The following is a 13,521-nucleotide window of genomic DNA, read 5'->3' on the forward strand; positions in this document are numbered from 1 at the left end:
TTTTAATATATATTATATTATATTACAATATTATATTTGTGCATCTACATTAGATTAGTTAGTACTGAAGTCAACTCTGGAACTAATCTTACAAATAAATTAACTTACAATAATGGTTTAAAAATTAGTAGCCCAATTTTATATGTTAAATAAAATATTAAATTAAATAAAATAATAAATAAATATTTTTTTAAAATAGTAAAAATAGCAAAAATCAAGAGAAACAAAAAATATAAAAACTTTTGTTAAAATATAGTTTGCATTTTTTTTTCATGAATTTAAGTGTATTATCTTTCCATTTCTAGAAATGTTTGTTGACTAAAATATTATTTTAATAAATATATCTGTTAAATAAATCTGTTTTGTTCAAATTGCACCAAAATGTATTACCCATATTCACTAAGAAATGGATAAAAATATTAATTTTCAAAACAAGGTGTACTCGTAAATGCTGAGCACTGTATATATACTATGAATTATATACACCATAAATTGCATAAAAATATTAACTCTGCAATTTAAAGAAGATAAAAGTTTGTTACATTTCAGTTCGTTCTTAAAATTGTATTATTAAATGTATTTATTTGTATTATTTTATTTATATAGTGCAAACACTGTTGTAGCAAAAAATATATTAACAAAAAAACTAAACTGTATGTTTCACAAACAATGTGTTATTGTTTATTACAAAATGGCATTTCAGATAATTTTTTAATTTCATAATTAACCAATATTTATTGTGATAAATTAAATGAAATACATTAAAAACGTTACATTTTACTAATATTTTCAAGAGTTCTATGCAAGTGTGACTTTATCAGTATTAATTGCAGTCTGTTAGTTAGTTAGTTAGTTAGTTAGTTAGTTAGTTAGTTAGTTAGTTAGTTAGTTAGTTAGTTAGTTAGTTAGTTAGTTAGTATGTTTGTTATTTTGTTTGTTTCTTAGTTAGCTAGCTATGTTTTAAGTTAGTTAGTTAGTTAGTTAGTTAGTTAGTTAGTTAGTTAGTTAGTTAGTTAGTTAGTTAGTTAGTTAGTTAGTTAGTTAGTTAGTTAGTTAGTATGTTTGTTATTTTGTTTGTTTCTTAGTTAGCTAGCTATGTTTTAAGTTAGTTAGTTAGTTAGTTAGTTAGTTAGTTAGTTAGTTAGTTAGTTTGTTAGTCAGCTAGCTAGCATGTTTTTAAGTTAGTTTGTTTGTTTTTAGCTTGTTAGCTAGCTAGTTAGTTTATTTGTTTGTTTTTAGCTTGTTAATTAGTTAGTTAGTTAGTTAGTTAGTTAGTTAGTTAGTTAGTTAGTTAGTTAGTTAGTTTGTTTGTTTGTTTGTTTGTTAGCTTGTTTGTTAGCTTGTTTGTTAGCTTGTTAGTGTGATCCAAGACATGTGAAGAGATGATGCCAATCATTGAGGACCTCAAAGACCAACACATAAGCCAACCATAGACATCTAGAGGTGGATGAGACTGATTCCTGTAAAACTCCAGTGACAGACAAGCATCTCCACATTGATCCCGTGGGCCAGCCTGTACACCTGCTGTTGACCTACTAGCGTTCTCAGCCCCCTTTGCCTAGACTGCAGCTCTGCCCATAAAATGTGTGGGGAGAGGAGAAATGGTTGTGCTCAACTGAGCCTGTTTTTTTTAAGTTTTTTTTCTTCACTTTTGTCAATTGGTAAAGATTTGTTCCTCGTCACTGGCTTGCTTGGTTGGGACTTGTGGAGCTATGCACCGATGGATTTGCTCTTCAGTGTTTGAACTATCAGCAGTGAAATTAAATCACACTGAACTGAACTAAACTGAACTTCAACTCTGAAAACTGGACTGATAATGTTTCAGTTTACTAGACCTTCTATGTTAAGCTGCTTTGACAATCTACAATGTAAAAATGCTATAGCAATAGAGATACATTTAATTTAATTGAAATTAGTTGGTTAATTAGATAGTCAGTTAGTTTGTTTAGCTTGTTTATCTTGTAAGGTTGTTAGCTTGTTTATTAGCTTGCTTGTTTTAGGTTAGTTAGTTAGTTAGTTAGTTAGTTAGTTAGTTAGTTAGTTAGTTAGTTAGTTAGTTAGTTAGTTAGTTAGTTAGTTAGTTAGTTAGTTAGTTAGTTAGTTAGTTAGTTAGTTAGTTAGTTGGCTTGGTTGTTCACTGGTCTGTTTGTTAGTTAGTTAAATAGTAAAGTAGCATGCATAGCCATCCATTTTCACAGTGAAATGCATCAAATTATTAAAATAAAGTGCACTTTCTCTTGACTCATATTAAGCGAGAGTAAAAATAAGCTGTTTAATTATGGTTTAAGGTGGAAAAAGGTCATGGAAATCTCATCTAAATCTAAACTGCTTTTGAATCAATAGACCCTGACTAGCATTATAAGTATGATTGTATGAACAATCACAGCTTTATAAAATGATGATGAAGTCAGATTGGTATCATCAAGTGAAAACAGTGAGTGATGTGCTGCTGATGTTAGTGTGTGTTAGTGGGTTGTTTTATGTGTAGTTATTTTTCCTTGTACCTGCAGTGAAGAGCTCTGAGCGGCAGATCAGACATGAGCTCAAACCACCTCTTATCTCTAGTGATTGTAGTTATTTAACCCATTTGTGTAAACATGCATTGTCCTCACAGCACACACGCATTCACACTGCTTTCACAGAGTATCACTTTCTCCCTGAGAATGTGTCTGTGTGTGTTTACAGCTGATAGAAACCATATACCTTTGAGATCACACACTCTTACTTTTACTTCACAGATTTTACACACAGACAGCGAGAGAGAGAGAGAGAGAGAGAGAGCATATAAAATAGACAAATAAAACATCAGTAATGCGCCTGCAAACACACACACACACACACACACACACACACACACACACACCTAGATGATTATAAATAAATCATTGTAAATATACTGATTATTATTGTTTTTTTTCTTTTTATCCTAAAAATGTACAGTTTATTCTGATCTATTTTTGTATTGATTTGTATGAATAATTAATGTTGAATAATAATTTAATATATTGAATATTAAAATGATATATTGAATAATGTTTATTGTTGATATGTATTGTTGATATTTAATTTAATTATTATATATAAATATTATCATCTTTTTTTTACTACTACTATTTACTGTGTGTACTTTTTTAATTGATTGATTCATTCATTGATTCATTCATTGATTCATTCATTGATTCATTCATTCATTCATTCATTCATTCATTCATTCATGTATGTTATTTTTATGTAAACTTTATTTTTTATAATTGAATTGAATTAATTTAATTTAATTTAATTTAATAAAATAATCCTAAAAAAGTGTACAGAAAAACTGAAAAGTGTACTTAGACAGCTTGAATTATTCATCCACAATAGTTTCTCTGCTACTCAGACAAAACATGAGCCTTGTTATTGTAGTATTGTTCAATACAGTGCTAGAATACAACTAGCACTGTATTGAACATTCTTTATTCTTTGTTATATTATACACACACATGCACACACACATATATATTTTTATACATATATATACACACACACACACACACACATATTTATATACATACACACACACACACACTCACCGGCCACTTTATTGGGTACACCTCTGCAACTGCTCATTAACGCAAATTTCTAATCAGCCAAGCTAATCCCATGGCAGCACTTCAATGCATTTAGGCATGTAGACATGGTCAAGACCATCTGCTGCAGTTCAAACCGAGCATCAGAATGGGGAGAAAAAGTAATTTAAGTGACTTTGAACCTGACATGGTTGTTGGTGCCAGACGGTCTGGTCTGAGTGTTTCAGAAATTGCTGATCTACTAAGATTTTCACGCACAACCATCTCTAGGGTTCACTGAGAATGGTCAGAAAAAGAGAAAATGTCCAGTGAGTGGCAAATGCCTTGTTGATGCCAGTGTTCAGAGGAGAATAGCCAGACTGATAGAAAGGGAACAGTAACTTAAATAACCCCTCATACAACCGAGGTATGTAGAAGAGCATCTTTGAACATGCAACACGTCCAATATTTATGTTGGTGGTGGTGTAATGGTGTGGGGGATATTTTCTTGCCACACTTTGGGCCCATTAGTATCAAGTGAGCATCGTGTCATTGCCACAGCCTACCTGAGTATTGTTGCTGACCATGTCCATCCCTTTATGACCACAGTGTACACATCTTCTGATGCCTACTTCCAGCAGGATAACGCGCTATGTCATCAAGCGTGAATTATCTCAGACTGGTTTCTTGAACATGACAATGAGTTCACTGTACCCAAATGGCCTCCACAGTGACCAGAACTCAATCCAATAGAGCGCCTTTGCGATGTGGAGGAATCTGAGATTCGCATCATAGATATGCTGCCGACAACTGCGTGATGCTATCATGTCAATATGGACCAAAATCTCAGAAGAATATTTCCATTACCTTGTTGAATCTATGCCTCAAAGGATTAAGGCAGTTCTGAAGGCAAAAGGGGGTCCAACCCGTTACTAGTAAGGTGTACCTAATAAAGTGGCCAGTGAGTGTGTATATTATAATTTTATTAAAATATTCAAATCAAATATGTTTAATATTATTATTTATTAATTAAACATAATTTAGTATGTGTGTATTATTATTATTAATAAATAACTATTATAATACACACATACTAAATTATGTCCATCTAAAAATGCAAACAGGCTTTCTGATTGGGGTAAGGTTGAATTCAGTTCAAGTCAAAGAAAAAAAAAGGTTTTGTCAGTATAAAAGCAATAGAAAGTACTATTGAAGTCCCCACAATTCACAAACACCAAACAGGTGTGTGTATGTGAGTGTTGACCTTGCTGAGAGAGTATTATCACAGTGTGCTGGAGTCTGGATTGGAGCTCAGGATGTGTTTGTCTGTCTGAGAGAGAGAGACAGTGAATGTGATGCTGTTATTCCTGTGAGACTCTCTCACTATCACTGATGTCTTTACCTTTTCCTTGAAAAACACAGTTCATCCAAAAATCACCTCTTTCTATTTGTTTACTCATCCACATGTTGTTGTTGTTTTATCTACTGTAGAAATCGAATGTTTTGTGTGGATATCCTGGCAGCTCAGTTCAATACAGTGGCTAAATAAATAAGGACTGTTAGGGACTGTTACCAAATATACAATTAAAGTATTATAAATTGATCTGTGGGACTCTTGCAAAGTCATAGGAACACTGTAAAGTTCAATTTCACAGTAAAATTGAAGGTTGAAATCAATTTTCACAAAAACAAATTTATAAAAAATGCAAGAACTTTAACCCTGAATTAAAATTCAATTATGAACTTAAAACCTCCATTTAATATATTTCTAAAAATGTGATGCAAATTAGATTTTTTGATTTTATATATATAGTAGTAGTAGTACAAGTGGTAGTATAATTATTATATAAAGCCTTAATTCCAAAAAAATTGTAATTTTGCGATGTAAACTTAGATTATTTTTTAACAATAGACTTAGATTTAAAAGATGTACACTACCCTTTGAGGTCTGTAGAATTTTTAATGTTTTAAAACAATCTAATCCTGCTCACCAAGGCTTTATTTAATCAAAAATACAGCACAAATTGTAAATTTGTAAAATGTTATTGCATAATAAAATAACTGTTCAAAAGTAGTTTAGAATTTAATTTAATTATCTATTACAGTGATTTTAAGGATTATTTTTAGCTTTATTACTCCTGTCGTCTGAGTTAATTATTTATTTATTTATTGTTATTATTATTCTTATTATTATTATTCTTATTATTATTATTATTATTATTATTATTGTTATTATTATTATTGATGGTAATAGTAATAAAAGAAATAATGACTGGAGTAAAAATTACATTTGAAACTACATACAGTAATGAATAAATGTTTAATAAATAAGTATTTAGCACTTTAAAAAATACAATCAATAAATGCTGCCTATAATAAACAGAATAATTTTCTTAAAAAAAAAAAAAAAAAACGAACAAACTTTTGGCTGGTAGTGTACATTTTAAATTCTGAGAAACAAATGCAAAGTTGAGAAATATAAACTCAAATAAATTAATATATATATATATATATATATATATATATATATATATATATATATATATTTTTTTTTTTTTTTTTTTTTTTTTTTTTTTTTTACAAATTTCAATAAAAAAGTACAAATTGTAAATTTTCATTTTGAGTTCTTAAGAAAAAATGTTTGGAGATATAAACTCAGCAACCCCTATTTTAAATACTTGTAATTGTGTGTGAGAGAGAAAAAAGATCTGAAATTAAAAATTGGTTGAAATAAACTTTAATTACAATATGAAAAAATTAAATAACTTTGTTTTTATTTTGTTTTTGTTTTTTACATGTTAAATTCTGTGCTTGAAGGAAACATTCATACTTCTATTATATTGTAGTGCTGTTAAAAGATTGATCATGATTAATCACATCCAAGACAAAAGTTTGTATTTTACATAATATATACAAGTGTACTGTGTACGTTTATATTTTTATGTATGCATAAACTATTTACATGTATGTATACACACACATACTGATCATAAAATACAATTATTCTCAATTATGTTTTTTTTTACCAAAATAAAATATGATCATGCCTTGATTTTTAATTATTTAGTTAGGACAGTAAGGTCTGGCTTTGCTTAGACAAAAGTCTTGTCACTCAACAGAAGTAATGTACAGTATAGAATATAAAGGCCAGCTGCAGTGGAGAAAAAATTATTATTATGTATGACTCCCATGAGCTTGGAGGACTGCATCCATACATCTCTGCAATGACTCAAACAACTCATTAATAAAGTCATCTGGAATGGCAAAGACAGCATACTTGCAGGACTCCCAGAGTTCATCAAGATCCTTTGGATTTATATTCAATGCCTTCTCCTTCATCTTACTCCAGACATGCTCAATAATGTTCATGTCTGGTGACTGGACTGACCAATCCTGGAACACCTTGACCTTCTTTGCTTTCAGGGACTTTGATGTGGAGGCTCAGGGACTTTGAAGTATGAGAAGGAGTGCTATCCTGCTAAAGAATGTACACTCTTCTGTGGTTTGTAATGTAATGGGCAGCTCAAATGTCTTGATACCTCAGGCTGTTGATGTTGCCATCCACTCTGCAGATCTCTCGCACTCCCCCATACTGAATGTAACTCCAATCCATGATTTTTCCTTCACCAAACTTGACTGATTTCTGTGAGAATCTTGGTTCCATGTTGGTTCCAATAGGTCTTCAGCAGTATTTGTGATGAATATATTGTTACACACAAAAACATACACAATATATTTAGTAATTATGAAATTTTATTTTGGATGCGATTAATCATGACTAATTGTTTGACAGCACTATTTTAAACTATCAGATTTTTTGAAAATGAATTTCCTCAGAATAAAGAAAGCCTGAGACGTACAAGTAAACAACAGTATTTCTGTATAAACTGTTCCTTCACCGTTGTATTTATTACTAAGATTTTATTCCTTCATCCTTCAGAGAAAAAAAAACACACCTGTGCAGCATTTTCTAACCCCTGCCGCTCCAATCTCACCTCATCTTTTCCCAGCGTACCCACGATGCCTCATTTTATGTGTCTGTTGTGGTGATTGTCATGCTGAAGCTAACAGAAGCGTGATCTTTCAGTAATGACAGTGAGAAAACGCCACTCGTCTACCGGCACGTTCCAGAGCCGCTGTACGTTCAGCCACATTACCGTCAAATGCAAAAAAAAAAAACTACTCTCACTCCAGCTACACACTGTTTTCCTTTACTAGTTAAACAATCCTTCGAGAGTTTTGACACAGATGCGGCGCCGCGTTAAAGAAGAAACACACTCCGGGTTCTGAGTCTCAGGTCATAAATGCATCGTCTATCTGAGGGGCTCTTGGGAAATATGTCGAGTTTGTTTGCTTGTGTTTTGCTTTTTTTGTTGCTTTTTTTCATATTTGCATCAAGCTTGATCAGTGTTTTACCTAGTGCTTGGGATTTATTCAGTGAGATGGTGAAGATGAAGAGAAATAAAGGCTGTTGTTTATTTATTTTATTATTATTTTATAGGTAATTAAGAGATCACTGGAGGGGAATATTATGACCAAGTATAACTTTTTATCTTCATTTTAAATGTGTCTTTTGTATTACAAAAGTATGACTTCGGAAGATCACACAAGTCATATGGACTGCTTGGAATAAACTTTGAGGGTGTTATTATAATTATAATTATAATTATTGTTATTATTATTATTATTATTATTATTATTATTATTATTATTATTATTATTATTATTATTATTGTTGCTGTTGTTGTTGTTGTTCTTGCTCTTGCTCTTGTTCTTGTTCTTGTTGTTCTTGCTGCTGTTGCTTTTGCTATTTTTGCTGTTTCTGTTGCTGTTGCTGCTGCTGCTGTTGTTGTAGCTGTTGCTTTTGTTATTGTTGTTGGTGTTGGTGTTGCTGTTGTTGTTGCTGTTATTATGTAGATTGTTGTTGTTGCTATTGTGGATTGTTGTTGTTGTTTCTGGTATTATTGTAGATTGTTGTTGTTGCTGCTGCTGCTGCTGCTGCTGCTGCTGCTGTTGTTGTTGTTGTAGATTGTTGTTGGTGCTGCTGTTGCTGCTGTTGTTGTTGTTGTTCTAGATTGTTGTTGCTGTTGCTGCTGTTGTTGTTGTTGTTCTAGATTGTTGTTGCTGTTGCTGTTGTTGTTGATGCTGTTTTATTGTAGATTATTGTTGCTGCTGCTGTTATTACTGTTGTGTGTTGCTGTTATTATTGTAGATTGTTGTTGTTGCTGTTGTTGTTGTATTTGTTGTTGTATTTGTTGTTGTTGTTGCTGTTATTACTGTAGATTGTTGTTTTTATTGTTGTTGTTGTTCAATTCAATTCAATTTAATTCAATTCAATTCAATTCAATTCAATTCAGCTTTATTTGTATAGCGCTTTTACAATGTAGATTGTGTCAAAGTAGCTTCACATAAATGGTCATAGTAACTGGATCAGGGTAGTTCAGTTTTTAGTGTTTAGGTTAAGTTTAGTTTAGCTCAGTTCAGTGTGGTTTAAAATCATTACTGAGAGTTCAAACACTGAAGAGCAAATTCACCGATGTGTAGCTCTACCGATCCTGAACAATGCAAGCAAGTGGCGACAGCGGAGAGAGAGAAAAAAAAAAAAAAACGTCACTGATAGAAGAGTGAAGAAAAAAACCTTGAGAGAAACCAGACTCAGTTCGGCACGACCATTTTAATTTCTCCGCTGGCCAAAAGTCGCAAAAAGTTGTTGTTGTTGTTGTAGATTATTGTTGCTGCTGTTGTTGCTGCTGCTGTTGTTGCTGTTGTTGTTGTTATTGCTGCTGCTATTGTGGTTATTGCTAACACACTTGACAGTAATAATAATAATAATAATAATAATAATAATAATTATTATTATTATTATTATTATTATTATTACTATTATTACTGTTATTGTTGTTGTATTGTTGATGAAATTATTGTTGTTCATGTTGGGGTTGTTATTATGTTATTTTGTTGTTTGTTTGTTTGTTTGTTTGTTTGTTTGTTTGTTTGTTTGTTTGGTTGTTTGGTTGTTTGTTTGGTTGTTTGTTAGGTTGTTTGTAAAAGTAAGTAAAAGTGTATTTATTTAACACTTTTCACAGACAAGAAGTCACAAAGTGCTTTACAGTAAAAGAAAGTTTGTGTCATTTTAGAGTATCTTTATTCACTTTTCACATAATTACACCTAATATGTAATTAAAATACCACAAACTGATCTGTGTGACTCATGCAAAGTCATAGAAAGGCTACAAATTATAACAAGTTCACATTAAAAGCGAAGGTTGAAACAGTTTTCAAAAAGAAACGATTACAAAGAAACAGCAAGTCACTCTGAATTAAACATGAATTTTGCAGCTGAAAACCAAATCAATATATTCTTAAAAATGTGATGGAAATGTGAGATATAAAGTCATATGGATACTTGGAGGGTAACCTTGAGTTGTTTTATTATTATTATTATTATTATTATTATGGTTATGATTATGATTATGATGATGATGATAATTATTATTATTATTTTTTTATATATTTTTTTTTATTATTATTGCTTGTATTTGGTCATTTTGAAGTATTTGTATTCATCACTTTTTATGTAAGCTTTTTTCCAAAATGCAATAACAAAATAAATGTACGTACAAATTGTATGGACACTCTTTTGCATTCAGAACTGCCTTAACCATTTGTGGCATAGATTCAACAAGGTAATGGAAATATTCCTCTGATATTTTGGTCCATATTGACATGATAGCAAAATGCAGTCACTGCAGATTTTTCGGCTGCACATCCATGATGCGATTTTCCCATTTCATCACATTCCAAAGGTGCACTATTGGATTGAGATCTGGTAACAGTAGAGGCCATTTGAGTACAGTGAACTCATTGTCATGTTTAAGAAACCAGTCTTAGAGGATTCACGCTTGATGACATGGTGCAACATCCTGTTGGATGTAGCCATCAGAAAATCATTTAAATCACTTTAATCACCTTTCTTCCCAATTCTGATGCTCGGTTTGAACTGCAGCAGATCGTCTTGACCATGTCTGTATTTATAAATGGATTGAATTGCTGCCATGTGATTGGCTGATTAGAAATTTGCGATAAAGAGCAGCTGGACGGGTGTACCTATTAAAGTGGCTGGTAAGTGTATATATTTGTAATGCATATGTATTATTTACAAACTTACAAAGATGACATATTTAGAAACTGAAATGTCAAGTCTTATATCAGAAAAATGATGGAAAATTAAATCAAAACATTTTTTGTTTGTTATTTTTTTTAGAAAATGTTCCTGAAAAGTATATGAAATGCATGCAATCCAGTACAAAATTATTTAAACCCCTGGCAAATTCTGTTAAGTTTGTTTGCTTTTTTTTTTTTTATTGTTCACATACACATTTTAGATACATATTTGTATCTACACTGAGAACAAAAAATAATTGTTTATATATATTTTTTTAGGGTAACAAAAAAAGGGAGTGACGCAGTAGGTAGTGCTGTCGCCTCACAGAAAGAAAGTCGCTGGTTCGAGCCTTGGCTGGGTCAGTTGCTATTTCTGTGTGAAGTTTGCATGCTCTCCCCGCGTTTGCCTGGATTTCCTCTGGGTGCTCCGGTTTCCCCCACAGTCTAAAGACATACGGTACAGGTTAATTGATTAGGCTAAATTGTCTGTAGTGTATGAGTGTGAATGAGTGTGTATGGATGTTTCCCAGAGATGGGCTGCAGCTGGAAGGGCATCCACTGCGTAAAACATGTGCTGGATAAGTTGGTGGCGACCCTAGATTTATAAAGGGTCTAAGCAGAAAAGAAAATGAATGAATCAATGGAAAAAAAATAAGTTGAACTTTACTATATTTGATTTGTTTGTTTAAATTCAGCCCATATAAATTGTTTGCAACCAGTTACTTTTAAAACATGAGTAAATCCAACAAATCATTTTTTTTCAGTGTGTTAGTTTATTTGGAGCAGAGGTGGAACAGTAAGGACACATGGAGCTATGGAGCTCTCGGTTGTTTAATTTGCGGCTGTTGTGTTGGACAGATCATGGTACAGTGGGTCTGATTAATTAAATTTGCCTCCGATTTCTCACCGCTGTCAAGATTTCAATTTTATGTTAAATATCCTCTAAAGGGCAGGCCCTTAAATCTTCTGGGCGGAGAGCAGCAGCGGGTTGTGAACATAACCATAGGCTAACAGCTAATGATAAGAACACACCAGCAGAGGCATCTATAACACACTCACTGAAATAGATTGTCAATTTGTTCACCGACTGGGTGAAGAGACTGAATAATAAGAGAAAATAATTATGGGAAAATAGGCTTAATGTCATTATTCAGCATATACATTAAGCAAAAAGCAATTATTGTGTTTGTTATATTTTTATTTAATTTTATTTTATAAAAAAATTAATTAAATGTGCTGTTTTACCACAACAAAAGCCAAAAGAAAGAACAGATTTTATTTTATTTTATTTTTTATTTTATTTTATTTTATTTTATTATTTGTTTATTTATTTATTTTATTGTTTTTAATTTATTTAATATTTTTATTTTATTTTATTTTATTTTATTTTATTTTATTTTATTTTATTTGTTTATTTATTTATTTATTATTTATATTTTATTGTTCATAATATATGCTGTTTTACCACAAAAGAAGCCCAAAGAATAAACAACATTTATTTGAAAAGATTATTAATTGATATATATATATATATATATATATATATATATATATATATATATATATATATATATATATATATATATATATATATATATATATATATATATATTAGTTTTGCAGTGGTTAGCACGTTCGCCTCGGCTGGTTCAGTTGCCGTTTCTGTGTGAAGTTTACATGTTTTCCCCGTGTTCGCATGAGTTTCGTCCAGGTGCTCCGGTTTCCCCCACAGTCCAAAAATGAATGAATGACTGAAAAAATTATAGATGCTGTTTTACTACAAAAGAAGCCCAGAAAGAACAACATTTATTTGAAATTACTTATTTATTTATTTGTTATAATTATTTTATTTAGAAATTTAATTTAATTTAATTTAATTTAGCTTAATTTAATATGATGTTTTACCACAACAGAAGCCTATAGAAAGAACCAGGGCTTAATTTTGCACCCTATTTTACTGATCCCCCTTCTCATCCACCCTCCTCCCCCGTCCGCTGTTCACTTTCACTTTCTTCCGCGCCTCCCCAACCCTCTTCACTTTCGTCGGTGACACCCCTCCGCAATCCACCACACCAACTACCAACCCTACCGAATCCTAAAAATGAACACACCCACATATAGAGTTAGGTATATAAGTAATTTAAACTTGGAAATAAACAAAAGTTTTATCATTTTACCAAAGAATATTCTTTTGATAACTTTCTTTATTTTAATTTATTTTTTTACTTCTTGATTATTTAAGTAGAACATTTTACTCAGTGATCTATAAATATATCTTTGAGTGTGGTGTATTTTTGGCACAGTGTAAGTGATTTCAGTGCATGCTTCCTCATTTGCATTATAATTGAATTAGTATTAAATAGGTGAGAAATTTCGAACAGGTTACAGTACATGGCTCTGCACGTCTAAAAGTAATAATGAGTAGTTTAAGCGTTAATTACAGCACATCATCCACCCCCGTACTCTACTTTGTGGGCTGGTTTTTATAATTACAAATACCTGCTTTTGATTAGAGCTAACTGTGCATTAACTTGTACGGTAACTTTTCTGTTTTCTGCAACATGATGATGTTAATATCAAGCTTAATAACAACGCTTGTGTTCTAATTCAAAACAACCTGCATATACAAGGCATTCAGTTAAGGATTTAAGACTTTGTGCAACATTGTTTTGTTATAAATGAAGATTGTTTTAGTGATTCAAAACTAAAACCATTCAACTAAGATAATTTTGTTTCTCAAAATAAATGTTAACTGAAATTATATCTATAAACTGTACAAAATGCTGGGTTCCACACGATTGATTTGTGTAGG

The 13,521-nt window shown here is 31.4% G+C and overlaps 1 protein-coding gene across 4 annotated transcripts in view; it reads left to right on the plus strand.

The window, feature by feature from the left end:
- Positions 1–13,521, plus strand: part of dpyda (dihydropyrimidine dehydrogenase a) — a 384,430-nt gene that overhangs the window by 288,144 nt on the left and 82,765 nt on the right. The window lies entirely within an intron of this gene.

Source organism: Danio rerio, chromosome 24 (genome assembly GCF_049306965.1).
Source record: "Danio rerio strain Tuebingen ecotype United States chromosome 24, GRCz12tu, whole genome shotgun sequence".
Taxonomy (NCBI): Eukaryota; Metazoa; Chordata; class Actinopteri; order Cypriniformes; family Danionidae; genus Danio; species Danio rerio.